Below are 18457 nucleotides of genomic sequence, written 5' to 3'. Positions count from 1 at the left end.
AAATCTCTAAAACACTGCTGAGCAGAAAAAAAGTCAGTTGCAAAACAGTATGTACCGTATGCCACTTATGTACAAAAATCCACAAAGCAAAACTCTAAATTTCTCTATGGAATTAGAAGGGGAGAAAAAAAACCAGAGGAAATCAAAGTCACTTGGGAGAGAGGAAGAGAATTTAGCATCATATCTGCTGAGCTTTTTGATTTTAAGAGAGTCACTTGAGCTTTGTTCAACCTGTGTAGCCTCAGTCCACCCTCTGAGTCCCAAGTTCCCTCTGACTCACCTGTGCCAATCCAGAGCCCCTTCCTTATTGAAGAGGAAACAGGCCAAGACTCCCTGGAGCCATGAGATACTAGCGCTGGGTGATAGCTCTTCTCTTCCTGAAGGTGGATAGATAGCCAACAAAATTGTCCCCAGTTGAAAGACTACTGTTTTCTCAAGTTTCCAACCATCACAGGTTTTGCTGCCTTTAGTGCTGCTCCTCTGTGTTCTCCTCCATACAACTGAAGCTGGAGATGATAGGACATTATTGTCACTTACTTTGCACTTTTGTGTATTTTTCACATTTTCTACAGTGAACATGCATTACTTCTAGTAACTGGGGGAAATTAAATGAGGTCAAGGACACACCTCCATTCCTGAGAAGCTTATACACATCTAAATGACCCTTCTGTGGATTCAGTCCTTTGAATAACTAGGGACCAGTGTAAAACTAGGGGATGATTATTAGGAAGCTTCCAAACAGCTAACATTTCAGAAATTTCCACATAAGTCATTGGCAATTGCATGGCTTTTATCAACTGAAATTGTGAAACAAAATAGCTTTCAAACTCAAAGCTTTTGTATTGCAATGTACCCAACTAGAATAACTTCGGGTGGGAGTTCTTAAAAGCAAGATGATTGGATCGTGATAGACCCAGAGTTTCTGCTTTGTTTTCCTTTGTCTTTTTTTTTTTTAAACTTGTTAGTTATCTGAAGCATCTGAGACCAGGTAGGTTTCACTTCCCAACGGATTCTTCTACTGTGACCTTCTTGTTTCCCTCAGGTGGAATTCAATGGTATTCAGTTAAAGGCTGCACAGAGAACCTAGACAAGTGCTTTAAGGAAATCGTGACAGCTCATGAAATTTACTATGCTTACTGCTGCCATCAACCTTTGTGCAATTTCTGAGGCAATGGCCTATAACCAAATTGCTTGACTGATCAGTCTTAAAGCCTGAGCTGGTGATCCAAAGACATCAGCTACTATCAATCAGCCCTATGTAAAAGCCTGAGACCTGTAGGTTATAGGAGTATGGTCTGAAACCGATTTTGGCTTTGAAGGTACCCAACTTCATACCAACGACCCCCAACTCATCTCAGAAACATCCTTTCCAACATCATCTTTCTCTTCTCCTCTTTCTGCTTACTTCCCCTTCCTGTGATTTCAAAGCTACAAAGAAGTAAAAATGTGACTGAGTCAAATTATTCATGTTATCTATAGTTGACTAATTTTCCTAAATATTTCCACACTCCAAAATACAGTTACAAATGAATTGCATCACAAGATACCAAGTGACCTAAGAGTGTTCATTTGGTTTCCAAAACAAACTGCCTTGCTCTTTCTGGGTGATTTATGGTATGGGAGAAACTGATTTAACAAATATTGTAGGAAAAACAACCCATGAATCAGCAAACCAGGCGTGTAAGAACTACAAACCCAAATGGCAAGGGCTCAGGCAGGTGTGAGGGTTGGCACTTACTTTTCCCATCTGTGTTAGGATTTGTCAAAATTCTATATTTCCATAGTTTAACTATGCCTTAGTGCTTTGGCTAATCTGGTTTTGGCAGATTAAGCAATTCAGCTGAAGCAAGGAAATGGGTTCCCATCCACAAGCAATTTTAAAGGGTAATGAATATACTCTGAACTGCATTTAACATTTTTTAATGTGCCATATTGAATGAATATTCTCATTCAATGCCCTACTTTTGCAACTTCAAGATTATTGTGTTTTAAAATTTAAAGTTGTTTTTCTCTGTATTTTCAGGAGTTTGATAAATTAAAACAGTGAATAATAAATCTCAATAAAACCTTTTATTATTTTTTCTCAGTACCTATGACAACATCTTATACACAGTGGGCCTTCAATAAATGCTTTTATATAAATTTGGAAGAAAAACATCATTAAAAAAATAAAAGCCCAAGGAAACTAGACATTTTCCTCCACATTCATTTTATCTATATTCGTTAGCCCATATTTGTGAATCTACTGAGAAAAAAGTTTCTTCATCCTGAGATTTAAATCCATTTGCCATTATTCTGTCCCTTTGAGTGTCAGCCACACTGGTAAACAGTGGTTATTTCAGATCGGTGAACTTCACGGAGATTTTACTTTTTTCTTGTTTTTTTAAAGGTAACTAATGTTATTTACCCAATATCATGGAGAAAAAAAGTGACAAGAGTAGATAATCAGTGACTAACTCCAGAGGGCTTCTCAAGCTTAATTCACAATCTAAGTACAGTGAGAAGAGAACAAGGAAGCCAGAGCTAGTATTGTGTCACTAATTAGCTGATAACCTTGGTAAGTCACTTTGGTCTCTCTGCATTTTATTCTTCTCATGTATAAGATGAAAAGGATTGGATCATATGATCTCTCAGATTCCTTCAAATTCTAACATTATAGGCATACCTCAGAGATAGTATGGGTTTTGTTCCAGACTACTACTAAAGCAAATATTGCAATAGAGTCATGTGAATTTTCTGATTTCCAAATGCATATAAAAGTTATGTTTACACTATATTGTGGTCTAGTAAGTACACAATAACATTTTGCCTAAAAAAAAAAAACCAATGTATGTGCCTTAATTTAAAAATACTTTATTGCCAAAAAATGCTAACCACCATCTGAGCCTTCAGCAAGTCAAAATCTTTTGGCTGGTGAAGAGTCTTGCCTCAGTGCTGATGACTGCTGACTGATCAGAGTGGTAGTTGCTGAAGGCTGGGGTAACTGTGGCAATTTCTTATAAAAAGGAAGCAGTGAAGCTTGCCACATAGACTGACTCTTCTTTTCACAAATGATTTCTCCGTAGCATACAATGCTATTTGACAGTATTTTATCCACAACAGAACTTATTTCAAAATTGGAGTCAGTTTTCTTAAACTGCCACCGCTTTGTCAATTAAGTTTATACAATATTCTAAATACTTTGTTGTCATTTCAACAATATTCACAGCATCTTCACCAAGAGTAGTTTCCATCTCAAGAAACCACTTTACTTAGCTCATCCATAAGCAACTGACCCATTAAAGTTTTATCATGAGGTTGCAGCAATTCAGTTACATCTTCAGGCTCCACTTCTAATTCTAGGTCTCTTGCTATTTCCATCACATCTGCAATTACGTTCTCCACTAAAGTCTTCAGTCCCTCAAAGTCATCCCTGAGGGTTGGAATCAAGTTCTTCCAAACTTCTGTTGATGGTGTTATTTTTACGTCTTTCCATGAATCACAGATGTTCTTCATGGCATCTAGAATGATGAATACTTTCCAGAAGATTTTCAATTGACTTTTCCCAGACCCATCAGAGGAATCACTATCTATGGCAGCTACATATAGCCTTATGAAATATATTTAAGTAAGAAGACTTGAAAGTTGAAATTATTCCTTGACCATGGGCTGAAAGAATGGATGCTCTGTTAGCAGGCATGAAAATAATATTAATCTCACTGTACATCTCCATCAGAGCTCGTGGGTGAAAAGGTACACTGTCAATGAGCAGTAATGCTATTTTGAAAGGAATCTTTTATTGAGCACTAGGTCTCTGTAATGGGCTTAAAATACTAAATTAACCATGTTGTAAACAGATATGCTGTTGACCAGACTTTGCTGTTTCATTCATAGAGCACACGTAGAACAGATTCAGCATAATTCTTAGGGGCCTTAGGATTTTCAGAATGGTAAGCATTGGTTTCAAGTCACCAGCTGCACTAGTCTCTAACATGAGAGTCAGCCTGTCCTTTGAAACTTTGAAACCAGGCAATGACTTCTCTCTTGCTATGAAAGTACTAGATGGCATCTTCTTTCAGTATAAGGCTGTTTCATCTACATTGAAAATCTGTTGTTCAGTGAAGCCACCTTCATTAATTATCTGAGCTAGACCTTCTGGATAACTTGCTGCAGCTTCTACATCAGCACTTGCTGCTTCACCTTGCACTTTTATGTTAAGAAGATGAATTCTTTCCTTACATCTTGTGAACCAACCTCTGCTAGCTCCACACTCTGCTTCTACAGCTTTCTCACCTCTCTCAGCCTTCAAAGGATTGAAGAGAGTCAGGGCCTTGCTCTGGATTAGGCTTTGGCTTAAGGGAATGATGTGAGTGACGCGATCTTCTATCCTCACCACTCAAACTTCCTCTGTATCCGCAATAAAGAGGCTTCACTTCACTGTCATTCGTGTGTTCACTGGAATAGCACTTTTAATTTCCTTCAAGAACTTTTCCTTTGCATTTACAACTTGTCTAACTGCTGCAAGAAGCCCAGCTTTCAGCCTATCTCAGCTTTTGACATGCTTTCCTCACTGAGCTTAATCATTTCCAGCTTTTGATCTAAAGTGAGAGACACAGAGACATGCAACTTTTCCTTTCACTTGAACACTTAGAGGCCAGTGTATGGTTATTAATTGGCCTAATTTCAAGATTGTTGTTTTTCAGGGAATAGGGAGGATCAAGGAGAATGAGAGAGATGGGGGAACAAGAGAACAGCTGATCAGTGGAACAGTCAGAACACACACAACACCTGTCAGTTAAGTTCACCTGTCTTAAATGGTTGCGATTTTTGGTGCCCCAAAACAATCGCAGTAGTAATTTCAAAGATCACTGATCACAGATCACCACAACAAATGTAATAATAATGAAGAATTTTGAAATATTGAAAGAATTACCAAAATGTGATGCAGAGATACAAAGTGAGCAAATGTTGTTGGAAAAATGGCACTGACAGACTTGCCCAGCGCAGGGTTGTCACAAACCTTCAATTTGTTTAAAAAAAAAAAAAAAACCACAATACTGTGAAGCACAATAATGCAAAGTGCAATAAAACAATGTATGCCTGTATGTGACTCGACATTAACTAACACCTCTTTGCTGATGTTTTCTTACCTTAAAAACAAGACTCAGTGCTGAATACAACTCATGAGATAGGCTCTGGTTATATGATCAGTGCTCACTTAGCTCTGTACTGTCCACGAAATTGAAAGCGAAGGCAAACCATGACAGTTTTCTTTGCTGAAGCAGTTTACCTGCATGTTAAATTTTACCTCAAAATCACCATGGGAACAAAAATAACTTTCACATCTTTGATGTGGTATGGTGAGTAATGGCCTCCCAAAGAAGTCCACATTCTAATACCTGGAAACCATGACTATGTTACTTAACAGAGCAAAAATTATTTTGCAGATGTGCTTAAATCACAGATTTTGAGATTAGGAGATTATCTTGGTTTACCCATGTGGGCCTGTGGTACTAATCACAAGGGTCTTTATGAGAGGGAAGCAGGTAAAACAGAGTCAGGGAAGATGTGACAGTGGACACAGAGGTCAGAGAGAGATGTGAAGATGCTTTGCTGCTGGCTCTGAAGATGGAGGAGAGGGGTCATAAGCCAAAGGATGTGGGGGACCTCTAGAAGGTGGAAAAGCCAAGGAAAGATTCCCCTCTAGAACCTCGAGAAGGAATGCAGCCCTGTGGAAACATTTTAGACTTGTGACCTCTAGAATGGTAAGATAATTAATTTGTGTTTTTTCAACATGGTGATTCGTTATAGCAGCCAAGGGAAACAGAAACACTTTATCATGCAAGGGATGCTGTGGCACCTCCCCTCCCCCAAGGTTGACACATCCAATACTTGCTTTACATGGGATATGATTTCAAGAGTGGCATCTCAGTGTCATATTGTCTTCCTTTCATTCTAATGATTTCTCAGTCATAATTTCCCTTGAAACACACAGATGGCCGACAGACATGCACCCGCATCCTTTCATTTTTACACCTCCCACTCATGCCCCTATTCATTCAAGATTTCTTCAACTAACAAGTCTATTTTTTTTCCTATCCCTCACACCTAAAGGCAGAGTGATACCAGATTAGCCTGATTTTAATCTATTTATAAGACATCAGACTGAAGGGCTAATAAATCTAAGAACCTCCCTCAGTCCTCTGAATACCAGATTGACTTTCTTGATTATATTTTCTTTCCACAACTGAAATAGAAACCTCAGTGGTTAATGCCTCTTAATTCATTTAAAAGAAAAGTCTGCAACAGATAAATTGAGGGTGTCTGTGTCTGGAGAACGTAGCAGAGAAGAGACTCAAAATGTATTTATTAGCCAAGGAGGGATGTTAACATTTTGCCTCCCAGCACTCAGTTACACGATCTTCTGAGAGCACACATTTTATTTACTTATTTATTATTGAAACACATTTTTTAGAACTGAGGTGGCCATTGCTGTTTTCCCCACTGTACTGATGATAGTCTGAGACCCCCCCAATAGCTGACAGGTGGCAGGGGGGATATTCAAGTGATGTGCATGTGATCTTCACTCCTCCATAAATGCTAGCCCTGGAGAGAACCACGTGGGTGAGCAAGAAGCTGAGCCTTTGGGATGGTACAACCCTGACTCCTCAGCGTATGTTTCAAGTCTCTAAGAAATGTGACTTAGGGTCTTTGAAGGAACCCCAGGAGCAAAGAAACAGCAGTCAATGGAATGGTTGATAAATGAACTTTGATATACTCATTAACATATATGCACCCAATATAGGAGCACCTAAATATATAGAACAAATACTAACAGACAAAGGGAGAAACTGATGGGAATACAGTAATAGTAGACTTTAACACTCCACTAACATCACTGGATAGATCTTTCAGACAGAAAATCAATAAAGCAATGGAGATACTAAATGACACAATAGAACAGTTAGACTTCATTGATATTTTCAGGACATTACATCCCCCCAAAAAGACACATTCTTTGTAAAATAACTATAACTCAATTAAAAAATGTTTAAAAAAAAAAAAAAGAAGAATATACATTCTTTTCAAGTGAACATGAACTTTGAGCTTCGTAAGCACCTTGGAGTCCAATTAAGGACTCTGGATAGAAATATTCAGTTATATAATGACAGAGAAAAGTCTGAGACATTGAGTATTGCGAGCTTTATCAACAGGGAGTCATCTTTCAGTTTTTAATTTTCTGCAGTGAAGAACTTCATGTGTTAACACCTTTACGGCTAAAACTCCAGGCCGATGTACATTAAGAGACATGGTAAAACACCTACATCTTTGGGGAGATCTAGGGTCAACATAGCACCAACTGTATGTCCAGAGTAGTTCACATTCTCTCTCCCGGTGACTGACCTGTATGGCTGCAAACCCTGTAAGTGAAGATACTAGAGGTAGCTATACCTGCTTGGACACATTTCTCCTATCTGCATATTTCCTTGATCTCTGCGGATGACCTCCAATAATTCTGTAAACCTGTTTTGCTGAACCTCAAATCCTAATGCTCCAACTAGCAGGACACATACAGAAAGGCAGGTCCATACTCTAGCCTTCCCATAACTTCTTGGTGTGAGCATATTTTATGTCTTCTCATCCCCACACTTACTGAATAAAGTTAAAAGATCTGCCATTAGAAATTATTGCGTAGAATGGAATTTCCAGTGGCATTGTAACTATCAGTTTTGGTGCCAGGGCAGACATAAAATAAGCTCTCAGATTAACTTTGGAATTCATGTCTTGGCTCACATATGGGTGTTACTGATAATACTTACCATCTGGTAGTTTCCTATTTTAACTAATTATTCTTGCTAACTAGGTGTTAAACTTAGTGATACTACATGCATGTGTTGTTGAATTAATTGCACACTCATTTAAAAACTGGCACACTGTAAAATTCAGAGCCCTGGGGCAAAAGTGCAATGGCCAGGACAAGTAAGAGTTCTGATTACAGAAAAAGAAGAAAGAGAAGATGTAGTCAACAAGGGTAGAAATTTGAAGCACGTAGGACTCATTAATTCAACAACTATTTATTTAGCAATTCCTACATATCAGGTAGAATGAAAGTGATAAGGATCCAACAGTGAATAATTTCAATGTTCATGCAGTTACTTCCAGTGCGTGGGAAGAAACCACAAAAATTGGCACTGTAATATAATGTAGTAAGTCTGTCACATTAATAAATACAGGGTGACATATGGGGTTCAAAAGGGTGGTCCACACCCCAATGCTGGTCACAAAAGGCTCTCAAAGGAGGTATGACCAAGCTGAAATCTGAAAGACAGCAATCAGCCAGAAGAGCTGGAAGTCTGGAGGGAAAACATTCTGTGGTAGTTAATTTTATGTGTCAACTTGTCTAGGCCACAGCAACCAGATCTGGCCCAACATCATTCTAGGTGTTTCTGTGAAGATGTTTTTTAGGTGAAAATGATATTTAAATCAGTAGACTTTGAGTAAAACAGATTAGCCTCCCTAATATGCGAGGGCCTCATCCAAACAGTTGAAGGCCTTAATGGAAAAAACATAAACCTCCCCCAAGGAAGGAGACCTCAGATTGTAATTCTCCCTTAAGTCTCCAACCTGCCAGATTTGGGACTTGCCAGTACCCATAACTGTATGAACCAGTTCCTTAAATCTCTCTGTATTTATATATATGTCCTATTGGTTGTTTCTCTGGAGAATCTAATTAACACGGATTCCAAGTAGAGTGATCAACATATGCTGCAGCCTTTGAGGCACAAGCAGATCTCAGAATGCCTGGTACCCAGACTGAGAAATCAAGACCCATGCTGATTCCCAGCTATGAGATAAATAAGATATGAGGATCAAATGCACAGCATGGCAACTAAAATTATCAATACTGTATTGTACACTTGAAAGTTTTTTTTTTAATGGAGTTATAGTCAGTTTACAATCCTGTATTAAGAGAGTAGAGCTTAAATGTTAATACCACATACACAAAAAAATTATAATTATATGAAGGGATGGAGATGTTAATTAACCTTATTATAGTAATCACTTTGCATCATATATATGAATCTAATCATCACATTGTCCATTTAAACTTACCTATGTTCTATGTCAATAATACCTCAGTAAAGCTGGGGGAAAAAAGACTCATGGTAAGCTGGAAAAGTAGGTGGGGCTAGAAGTGGCAGGATCTTAGAGCATGCCAAGAGTTTGCCTTTTCTCTAAAGACAACGAGGAATTATGACAGCCTACTGTGTGTCTGTCTAGCACCAATCCACCCTTTTCTGCAAACTGGGCCTCATCCCCACACTCCAACCAAAGGGATTTCATAGAAAATGCCTGTATCTTACCCCACCCGTTGAACACTGAGGACTGTCTCTGGACAAGGTGTATCACACAAAACGGGCCAGTTAAGTGCTGATCTGGAATTTTTAAACTAAACTTGACTAAAAAGAGGGAGAGTCACTATCTGCAAAACAGGGTGGAAAACCCAGAACTTGTGAGTCGCTGTGTTTTATGTTTGTGAAAAACACCAGTGTGCAAAGAAAGAGAATGAAGTTGATAACAGAGAAACATCACTGAGAGATGGTGAGGAGGGAGCACTTCAGTCCCCCATTCCCTTTGTTCTTGAAGTCCAGCTGCATCCCACACTTTAGTTACCCAACAACTTTCTTAGATTCTTGTGCCCCAGAATTTTGTTTTTGCCTGAGCAAGCTGAGTTTCTGATGCTTGAGGTCCAGGGTCCAGACTTATACAGAATCTCCTGACAAGTCTAAGAAGGGCAGTGGATGAACAGTTTTGAATTTTAGGAAGGTCACGGTGGCTTCAGTTTGGAAAATAATTGGAACTGGAGGCTAGGAGGGCATTAGGCTTTTGCAGCAAGCCAAGTGAGAGGTAATAAGGGTCTATACTGAGATAGTGGCAGTGGGCATCTAAGAATAAAAAATACTTCTTGCACTCCTATGTGCAGGAACCCTTTTAGGTACCAGAGATACAGCAGTGAACAAATTCTTGCTCTAAGAAATCTTACATTACAGTGGGAGAATCAGACAACAAACAATAACCTAATTTCTGTCAAGCAAATACTACAGGAATAAAATTAGGTAGGTTCAAGGGATGGTGCATGCTCTATTTTAGATGGGATGGGTAGAGCAAGGCATTTCCAAGCAGAGATGTGAAGGGGATAGAGGAGTGTCACCTACAGTGCAGAAGGTGAGCACTGCAGACAGCAGGGATCTCAATGTTCTCTTCTGGACATACAAAGTTTGAGATGCCAATTAGATGCCCATATGGAGACTGCTGGTATGAGGTCGAACATACAAATCTTAAGGGAGAGGTCTGGTAGAGAAATTCAGGATTCATCATCAATTATATGCCACTCAATGTCTTTGAACTGAATGAAACCACCTAAGGTGTAAGTGTAAGACTGAGCCCTGGGATCTGAAAAGTTTAGAGGTAAAATGGAAGGAGTGTTCTGGCTTCTGCAGTGGGGAGGTCCACTAAATAGAGGCTAGAGGAGATGTTAAAAGAACCCTCCCTCCAAATCTGCCACAGTGACTGAGATGGTCTGTAGAAGGTCTGAGCAGGGCCAAGGAATAGAGTCCAGCTTGCAGAATTTTAGTATCTACGGCAACAGGCATAAAACATATGGGTCTGAAGCCCAAGAGGGAAATCTGGGCTGGAGACAGATTTGAATGTCCAGCATATAGGTCAAAAAATTGAGGTCAGTATGAAGAGTGGGAAAAGAAAAGAGACCAGAGTAGAACTTTTAGAAAAACAGACAATGAATGGGGGTTGGCATAAAATGAGAAAGAAATCTGTAAAGGCTCAAAGGAAAGTTCAGGCTATTGTGGGAAAAGGAACAGACAATGGGGCTTAGCATATGAAAAGTGGCTTATGCTTCAACCTTGAGGCTTAGTTGAATTAAGTTCTGTGTCAAAAGAAAAACAGAGGCTTTGGAACTGAAAAAAAAAAAAAAATCAAGGCTGTAAGTTTATATTTCCGCCATTTAGTAACTGTGTGACCTTGAACCAGTCACAACTTTCTGAACTTTAATTTTCTTATTTGTAAAACAAGGTCAGTAACATTTACTTCATCAAATCTTGCAGAGTGTCTAGTGTATAAGTGCTCACCACCTGGTCCTCTTCTTTCTCCCTCTCTGCTCTTTCCATCAAGAAGGCAGGGCAGGATAAGATAACAGCAATATCAAAAATGGGAATGTTGGAGGTGGGTGGGGCTGTGGTGGGTAGAGGAGGCTACACTGAGAAGGTGGAACTTGTACGGACCTTTAGAGAATGGAGCTCAGATCTGGGGCTCTCAAACTCACAGGGCCATTAAACCCAGGGGAGCAGGTTAAAATTCAAGTTCCTGAGACCTGCCTCCAGGTAGTCTTCAGGTTAGGCGTGGGCCCAGTGATTCTGCTACAAGTAGTACTTAAGACCACATGCTGAGAAGACGCTAATTTAGGTAAATGTAAGAGTGTGCAGTGCATTATGGGGGTGGGGAGTAGGGATGTACATAGATGCATGATCTGTTTAATCTAAACAGAGAGTTCATATGATAAATCACACCATGTAAGGGAGAACACTGAGTTCCAATAAATGAATTCTGGAATTATGAGCAAGACTGAGGAAGTAGTATACACACAGCTCTGGTTTTAAAGCTCTCCATTTAATTTCCTGGCTAGGAAGGGCCATGAAAAAAGAAAAGGCCATAGAAAAAGGGATGCAGACAGATCCATGAAAGGGAAAATAGAAGACAAACAACTCTAGAGAAAAGGAGCAGAGGAGTGGTTTCAGAAAAGAAAATCTTGAGTAAGGATTTGTTAACCAAAACCTGAGAAATGGAGACCTGATTGAAATAAAAAGTTGTTTATTTGAGGATTATTAGGACTACAGCTCAAGGAACACAGATTCAAGAAGCACTCAAATTGTGTTCCACTGGACTACAAAGTGGGGGAGGTCTATAAAGGCAAAAACTGCAAGGTTACATTTAGTTACATGAGTTGTTTATCAAGAATTAAAACTGGAACCCGCAAGAAATAAGGATGCTTGTTAAGTAAGGATTGGCTGGGGTCCAAAATGGTTGCATAGTTACAAGGAGAACAACATTGAGACTCAAGGTTGCAGCTAGTAGATGGGGCTTTAGAAACAGTTGGTGTCCCTGGGTTAGGTATAATTCACAGAAAGTTCGAGTTCTCAGTGGTGCAGAGGTAAGTCTGAGACCTGGTCCTCAATGGCCACACAACTCCATTTTTGTATGCCTCAATTATGATCACTCCATTATAATCTCAACTTGTCATCAGAGTAATGTCACACCCTTCCCTCCTACTATATGGAAAAGAAAGGATTGGTTTATAATTCTTAAGATATCTTGCAAGAACCAACTTCCTATAGTTCTCAGTTGGGGGCGGCGGGTAGAGAGAAGCAGTCCATCAACTTGGATGAGAAAAAAATTGTACCTTTATTTTTCTCTTTTCACTCATCTGTAACTGAAATTTAGCTTTTCCTTTCATAATGAATAAAAGCATCAAGCCAATAGAAAACAAATTTATAGTTGCCATGGGGAAAGGGGGTGGGAAGGGATAAACTGGAAGTTTGAGATTTGCAGATACTAACTACGATATATAAAATAAACAACATGCTTCTACTGTATTGCCCAGGGAACTATATTCAATATCCTGTAGTAATCTATAATGAAAAAGAATATGAAAATGAATATGTGTATGTATGACTGAAACATTATGGTGTACACCAGAAACTGACACATAAACTGACTATACTTCAATTAAAAAATGCACATCAGAACAGTATTAGAAGCACCTGTGACTTTACCAAAAAAGTATCAAATATTTTTATATCATATTTTTGTTACCCAAACAAAAAACTTTTTTTGCATAGGCCACTCCAACATCATTTACACTCATCAACACTGAAATTACAGTGGTCATTATATCCAACACTAGATCTCATTTAATACATTAATAAAAAAAGCACATGTATTATCATACACTGGGTTTTTAATCTTTCAACATGCCTTCGTAATCCTCTATATGCTATTTCAACATTTGGAAACATTATTCTGAAATGGAGACTGTTTGTGTTACCTATTGCTCTGTAACAAATCACCACAAAACTTTGTATCTTAAAACAACAATCATTTTTACTGTTCTCTCTCGCATGGTTCTGGGATCCACTAGGCCAGTTTCCCTCGGGGTTTCTTATGGAATTACAGTCAAACAGTGGCTGGGCTGGAACCATCCGTTTACGAGTCTAGCTCCTACACTGGGAAGACATGAACAGCTGGGGACAAGAACAGGTGGGGCTCCTCCAGCAGCTGTCTCTACGTGTTGGGTATAGGTTTGATATGATTTCAAATCCACTTGTTTATGACTTAAGCGAACTTGTTTTAATCCACTTGTTTATGACAAAGACTGTTTTTAGATGTTGTTTTGATACAAGAATGAAGTCAGTTGTGTCAGGATCATCACATCACATCACATCACATCAGTTGTCCTTGATGAGCACAGCTGCTGAGGAGCCCCTTGGGGGCTTATGGATAAGAACATGGGGAGAAGCAACTATGGCAAGGGGACATTTAGCCTATAAACACTGAGAGTTTGTGAGGAATATTGCAGAGTTTGATTTGGGCAAAATTACAGACTTTTACTTGTTGATCTAGTTCTCCATTTGCTCCTGCTGTGGCCAGGCTGCTCTTGGTGGGCAGTGGTGTTAAACTGTACAGCAATCTCAGGAAGAGAAGGGACATTTTTTCCTGTCTTGAGCACTCATTCGAGATGGCATGAGGCGGGCAACGGTACCTGGAAGCAGCCCAGTCTGCCCAATACCGGTGCTGTGGTTCCCTAGCAACGTGCTCCAGCAACAAGGGATTGTGGTCTTGTGCTGGCAGCTGAAAGTCAGCTCCCATCTAGTTAAGCCTTCTCTCCCCAGAAACCAAATTTTTATAGAGGTACACCACAACTTAATTTGGACTGTCATCTCCCCGTGCCTGGAACAATAGTGTAATTAATCTATCATTGGTTTGAGGTATGTTATTTCTTCATTGGCTTATTAAGAGACATTAACACTGTATACTAGTGGCTTGTGAAATTTCTGCAGTAAGCCTGTGTTAAATAAACTACTGACAAAGACAATCTCAGTCTCTGAGCATAATTTGCCACTCCCAAGACAAAGCAACGTGTCTTTCCATGTGGTCCCTCTAACATGGCACTTCAAGGTAGCCCGACTTCTTACATGGCAGCTCAGGACCCCAAGACAGAGACAGCCAGAGAGAAGCTGTACCACCTTTTATCACTTATATTCAAAAGTCACACATGTCACTTCCACTGTACTCTGTTAGGTGAGGCAGTCAGGAAGGCCCACTTAGGTTCATGGGGAGAGCACACAGACTCCACCTCTTTATGAGAAAGAACTGGAAATGGATGAGATCTGAAATGTGGTTGAGGCCATTTTTGTAAAGTATTATCTAATACAGGATTTATAAATTTCACCAGCCTGTCCAATGGGTCCATGGCACTTAAAAAATAAAATAAAATAAGAACCCCCTTCTAGAACCTCATCACAATATAAGTTCACATTAAATAATTCACCATAAAATACCAATCATTTCTTCTGGACCCTGACTGGTGATTATATCCAGCCTGTTCTCTAGTTAAGTTGTTCTACTAGAGATCTTGTTTTGATCTTGTTTCTTTGAAACTATGCCTTCCAATGATCCCCCTCCCCACCTCCAAAAGACACACACGCACACAGAGACACATACAGAGGCAAGCACTCTTCCAGATTTCATTTTTTCTGGCAAAAACCCTCCATCAGAACCAAACAGAGTCTGCTTGAAACTCACCAGAGAATTCTATTTTCAGCCTTTCTGAATTATATTTTGCCTAAACAACTAGCCCTCCCTCCTCAGAACGCTGTTAACAAACCACTCCACTTTTGGCTGTCAGGCCTCTGGGGAGCCTCACCTGCAGCCAAGCCCTCAGCGCACCTGCAGCCTCCTTGCCGCGCTGCCCTGAGTGTGTCTGCCATCTGGTGGCCAACGGTGGTAACTGCACTTTGCGGTCCATCCTAGTGACTCCTGCACTGTTCTTTCCTGGATCCATTACAGGATGCTCTACTTATCATCTATTAAGGTCCCAATATCCTGCACCAAGTTATGTAAAGCAATAGCCTTGGGTTATCAAAACATATGCCAAGTGGTCTTTGTGGCAAGTTATGAATCACAACCTGTAACAGTGCCTATGAAGGTGGTTTCAAGTCTCACGGTGGGGAAATGGGTAAAAAACTTAGGAAAAAGAAAAGAGGGAAGGTAACTCTTGGGGTGTAAAGTTCAACTGACCGACTGGATTCCATCCATCTGCACAACTGACACAGTGTGGGCAAGTTATTTCTCTGATCCCTGTAGTCCTCATCAACAATGTCATGATTGTATGTGTCCTCTAGAGTTATTCTGAAGGATATAGAATACCTTATGAAAAACACCTAGTTGGGGCAGAGGGAGGGTACAGCTCAGTGGCATTCATGAGGTCCTGGGTTCAATTCATAGGACCTCCGCTAAAATAAATAAATAAATCTAGCTACCCACTCTCTCCCTAAAAAAAACCCAAAAACACCCTTTGTATCTCCCTTTAAACATAAAAAGGACCTATAAGTGTCTTTGAGGTATTTCTGATTTAAGCATAATTGTTGACAAACCATTTGGCCTCAAGTCCTCTGGTTCTTCCTTTAGTGGACATGAAGTAGGACAGTGACCTGTTATTTCCATGGGAAAGATTTTTTTTTTAAGATTTTTAATGGTTTCTTCATAAATAAAAAGTCCCACTCCCAACTTCTCCCTCGTTCTCCTGCATATCTAACCCCCCTCTAAATTTCTAACATCTATACCACTTCTAAATTACTATTACTTATTGCATGAGTGTAATAAGAGTTTGCCTAGTCTTAACTAAAAGGATTCTGACATTTTGAACCATCTCTACAGTAATGTTAATTAAAGCAACCAATGACAGGGTACTTCCTGACTGCTAGCCCCTGGAGTAGGTGTTTTTCGGGGCTTTTGGGGGGGCGTTGGGTAGTTAGGTTTGCTTGTTTGTTTTATTTAAATGGAGGTACTGGGGATTGAACCCAGGACCTCGTGCATACTAAGCAGGCACTCTACCACTGAGCTATATACCCCTGCCATGGACTAGGTGTTCTGATACCTCCTTAAAAGTAGAATTTTCCACCTGAATGATGGAAGGCGGGAGCATTTATTCACTGGCTCTCGTCCTCCATTGGCTGAGGATTGCTTTAGGGGCCATTAACTCCCCTCACTTCCTGGCTGCACTTGGCAGGGTTACCCTTGAATATTAATTAAAGCAATAATCTACAGAAATAGTAAAACCTTATGAATTGAGCCCTGTGGACATAAATTCTTTGTTTAACCTCAAAGACCCTCATAATCATAGGCTTATAGATAATGCTCATAAATTTTTAAGTTTTTGTTACAATTTATTCATGGCAACACCACCTGTTGACTACATAGATTCAATGAAATAGACCATTTTAAAGATCCAATTTAGTTCTTTTCATAAGACTAGAAAGCCCTAGAAAAAAAGGCAGTAGAAACTTTAAGTGAATTTTTAGCAAGATTAAATATAGATACCAATTTAACTAAGATTTCAATAGGTCTATTATATCTTAACCTTATTGTCTAAAATGTTAATTATCTTGGCACTAAACTTTGTATTTCATAAGGCTCTACCTGCACAAATGTCATGATTATTAAATGATGCAGCAGAAATCCAACATGAGCACACAACAGTCATTATGAATAGTCCCTTCAACATCAAACACATACACAATTACATTTAATAATATATTTGTAAAGATTCAACTGGTACAAAACAATCATAAGAAATATTTAAGACAAATGAGGAATATGAAAAATACTCGGAGAAATAAGAGCTAAAGAATTCATATACATGAGATTATGGAATTCTCTGGGCCAAAAAACGAAGTCACCATACGCCTGGTTCTTGGGAGATATGAAAGGTACTAAGTATTGAACAGGTCAGGCATTGAGAAAATATGAAAAAGATAAGACTGGCCAGCAGGTCTGTTGCAGTGGGTTCTTTCATGCACCATCCTAGTTCCCTAGAGGATGTCACTTTATCCAGCTCTTCCTTGTGGGAGAAGCTATGGCTTTAGGCTTTGAAGCCGCATTCTTGCTCATGATTTCTGGGAGGGTCCTATCCCTTAAATATTATACTCTCCTCTCAGCAAGACTACAGAGCTACTTTTTTTCAATCCAAGCATCTCAATGGACTAATAACAAAAACACCTGAAATGCTGTTGACTCCAGGTTTGAGCATTGCACTTCTGATTAGAGAGGCCTGCTATTCGGTCCAGTTTAAGAGAGGGGTCTTCCTTGGAAAGTCCAAGAGGCAGCGGAATGTAAAGCAAAGAGTGTGAATTTAAGCATTAGGCATTACTGGATTTGAATCCAAGTTCACTGGGTGACCTTGGGAAAATTTATACTCTCTGAAGTTCGGTTATCTACCACATAAGGAAACTACTGACGGCCATTCTTCAGGGCTGGGTCATGAATAATTTGTGTAGAGCTCCTGTCCATACTGTCCATTCTATAAATAGCAGCGTGTTATGGGGTTAAAAAGTGTGAGCTCTACGGTTCTTGCCACTTAGTCATTGTTTGATCTTGGGCACATTATTAACCTCTTCATGCCTAGTTTCCTCATCAGCAACACTGGAATAATGACAATAACCTCCTTATTGGCTTGCTGTGAAGAGAGAAAGCATCACTGCTCTTAGCACACTGACCTCTTTCTATTTATCAAGCTTATCAGTATCTCAAAAATTTTGTCCGTGCCTATTTCCCAGCCTGTAATGTTTATTCAAAGACTGATGTGTGTTTGTGTGGGTGTGTTTATATCTGTGTGTGTGTGTTTGTAAAGCATTCAGAACAGTGTCTAGCACAGAGTATATTATTAAACTATTGATAATAAGGAGAAAAAGAAAGATTAAGCTAATATAGTATCACTATGATCCCTTAACCCTACAGAACTGAAAATCCTGAGTCCAAACTCTGCTAAAACCAATTCCTCTGTCCTCTAGAAATTTTCCAGAGCTAGCTGATCTCCTGCTGCATATAAGTCCACAAAAAAATATACCTCTCCAGGATACCTCCATTCCCCAATTCCTTTATTGTATACTTAGAATGTGTGCAAATAAAATACTCTTATCCTTGCCATTAATCTTACTTTGCACCGAGCTAGTACCCAGAGGACCTGGAGTTTGAAGGGCCAGGTTTCAGGCTGTGCTCAGTCTTTGTTAGGCAACCTTTGGACCCACCACATATCTTTTCAGTATCTTCCTTTGTCTTAAGCACTAATTTTCTCACTATCTGTTGAGAGTACTAATTGAGATAAGTAATACAACTCATATATACG

General features: G+C 39.5%; 1 long non-coding RNA gene across 2 annotated transcripts in view; it reads right to left on the bottom strand.

Moving 5' to 3' along the window:
* LOC141577457 (uncharacterized) overlaps positions 1–18457 on the bottom strand; it is a 67502-nt gene that overhangs the window by 39186 nt on the left and 9859 nt on the right. For both annotated transcript variants that reach the window (XR_012506383.1, XR_012506382.1), the window contains exon 2: positions 281–506. This is a non-coding gene — a long non-coding RNA (uncharacterized LOC141577457). The remainder of the gene's footprint in view (positions 1–280; positions 507–18457) is intronic.

Source organism: Camelus bactrianus, chromosome 4 (genome assembly GCF_048773025.1).
Source record: "Camelus bactrianus isolate YW-2024 breed Bactrian camel chromosome 4, ASM4877302v1, whole genome shotgun sequence".
Lineage (NCBI taxonomy): Eukaryota > Metazoa > Chordata > Mammalia > Artiodactyla > Camelidae > Camelus > Camelus bactrianus.
This window is presented reverse-complemented; position numbering and strand designations above follow the sequence as displayed.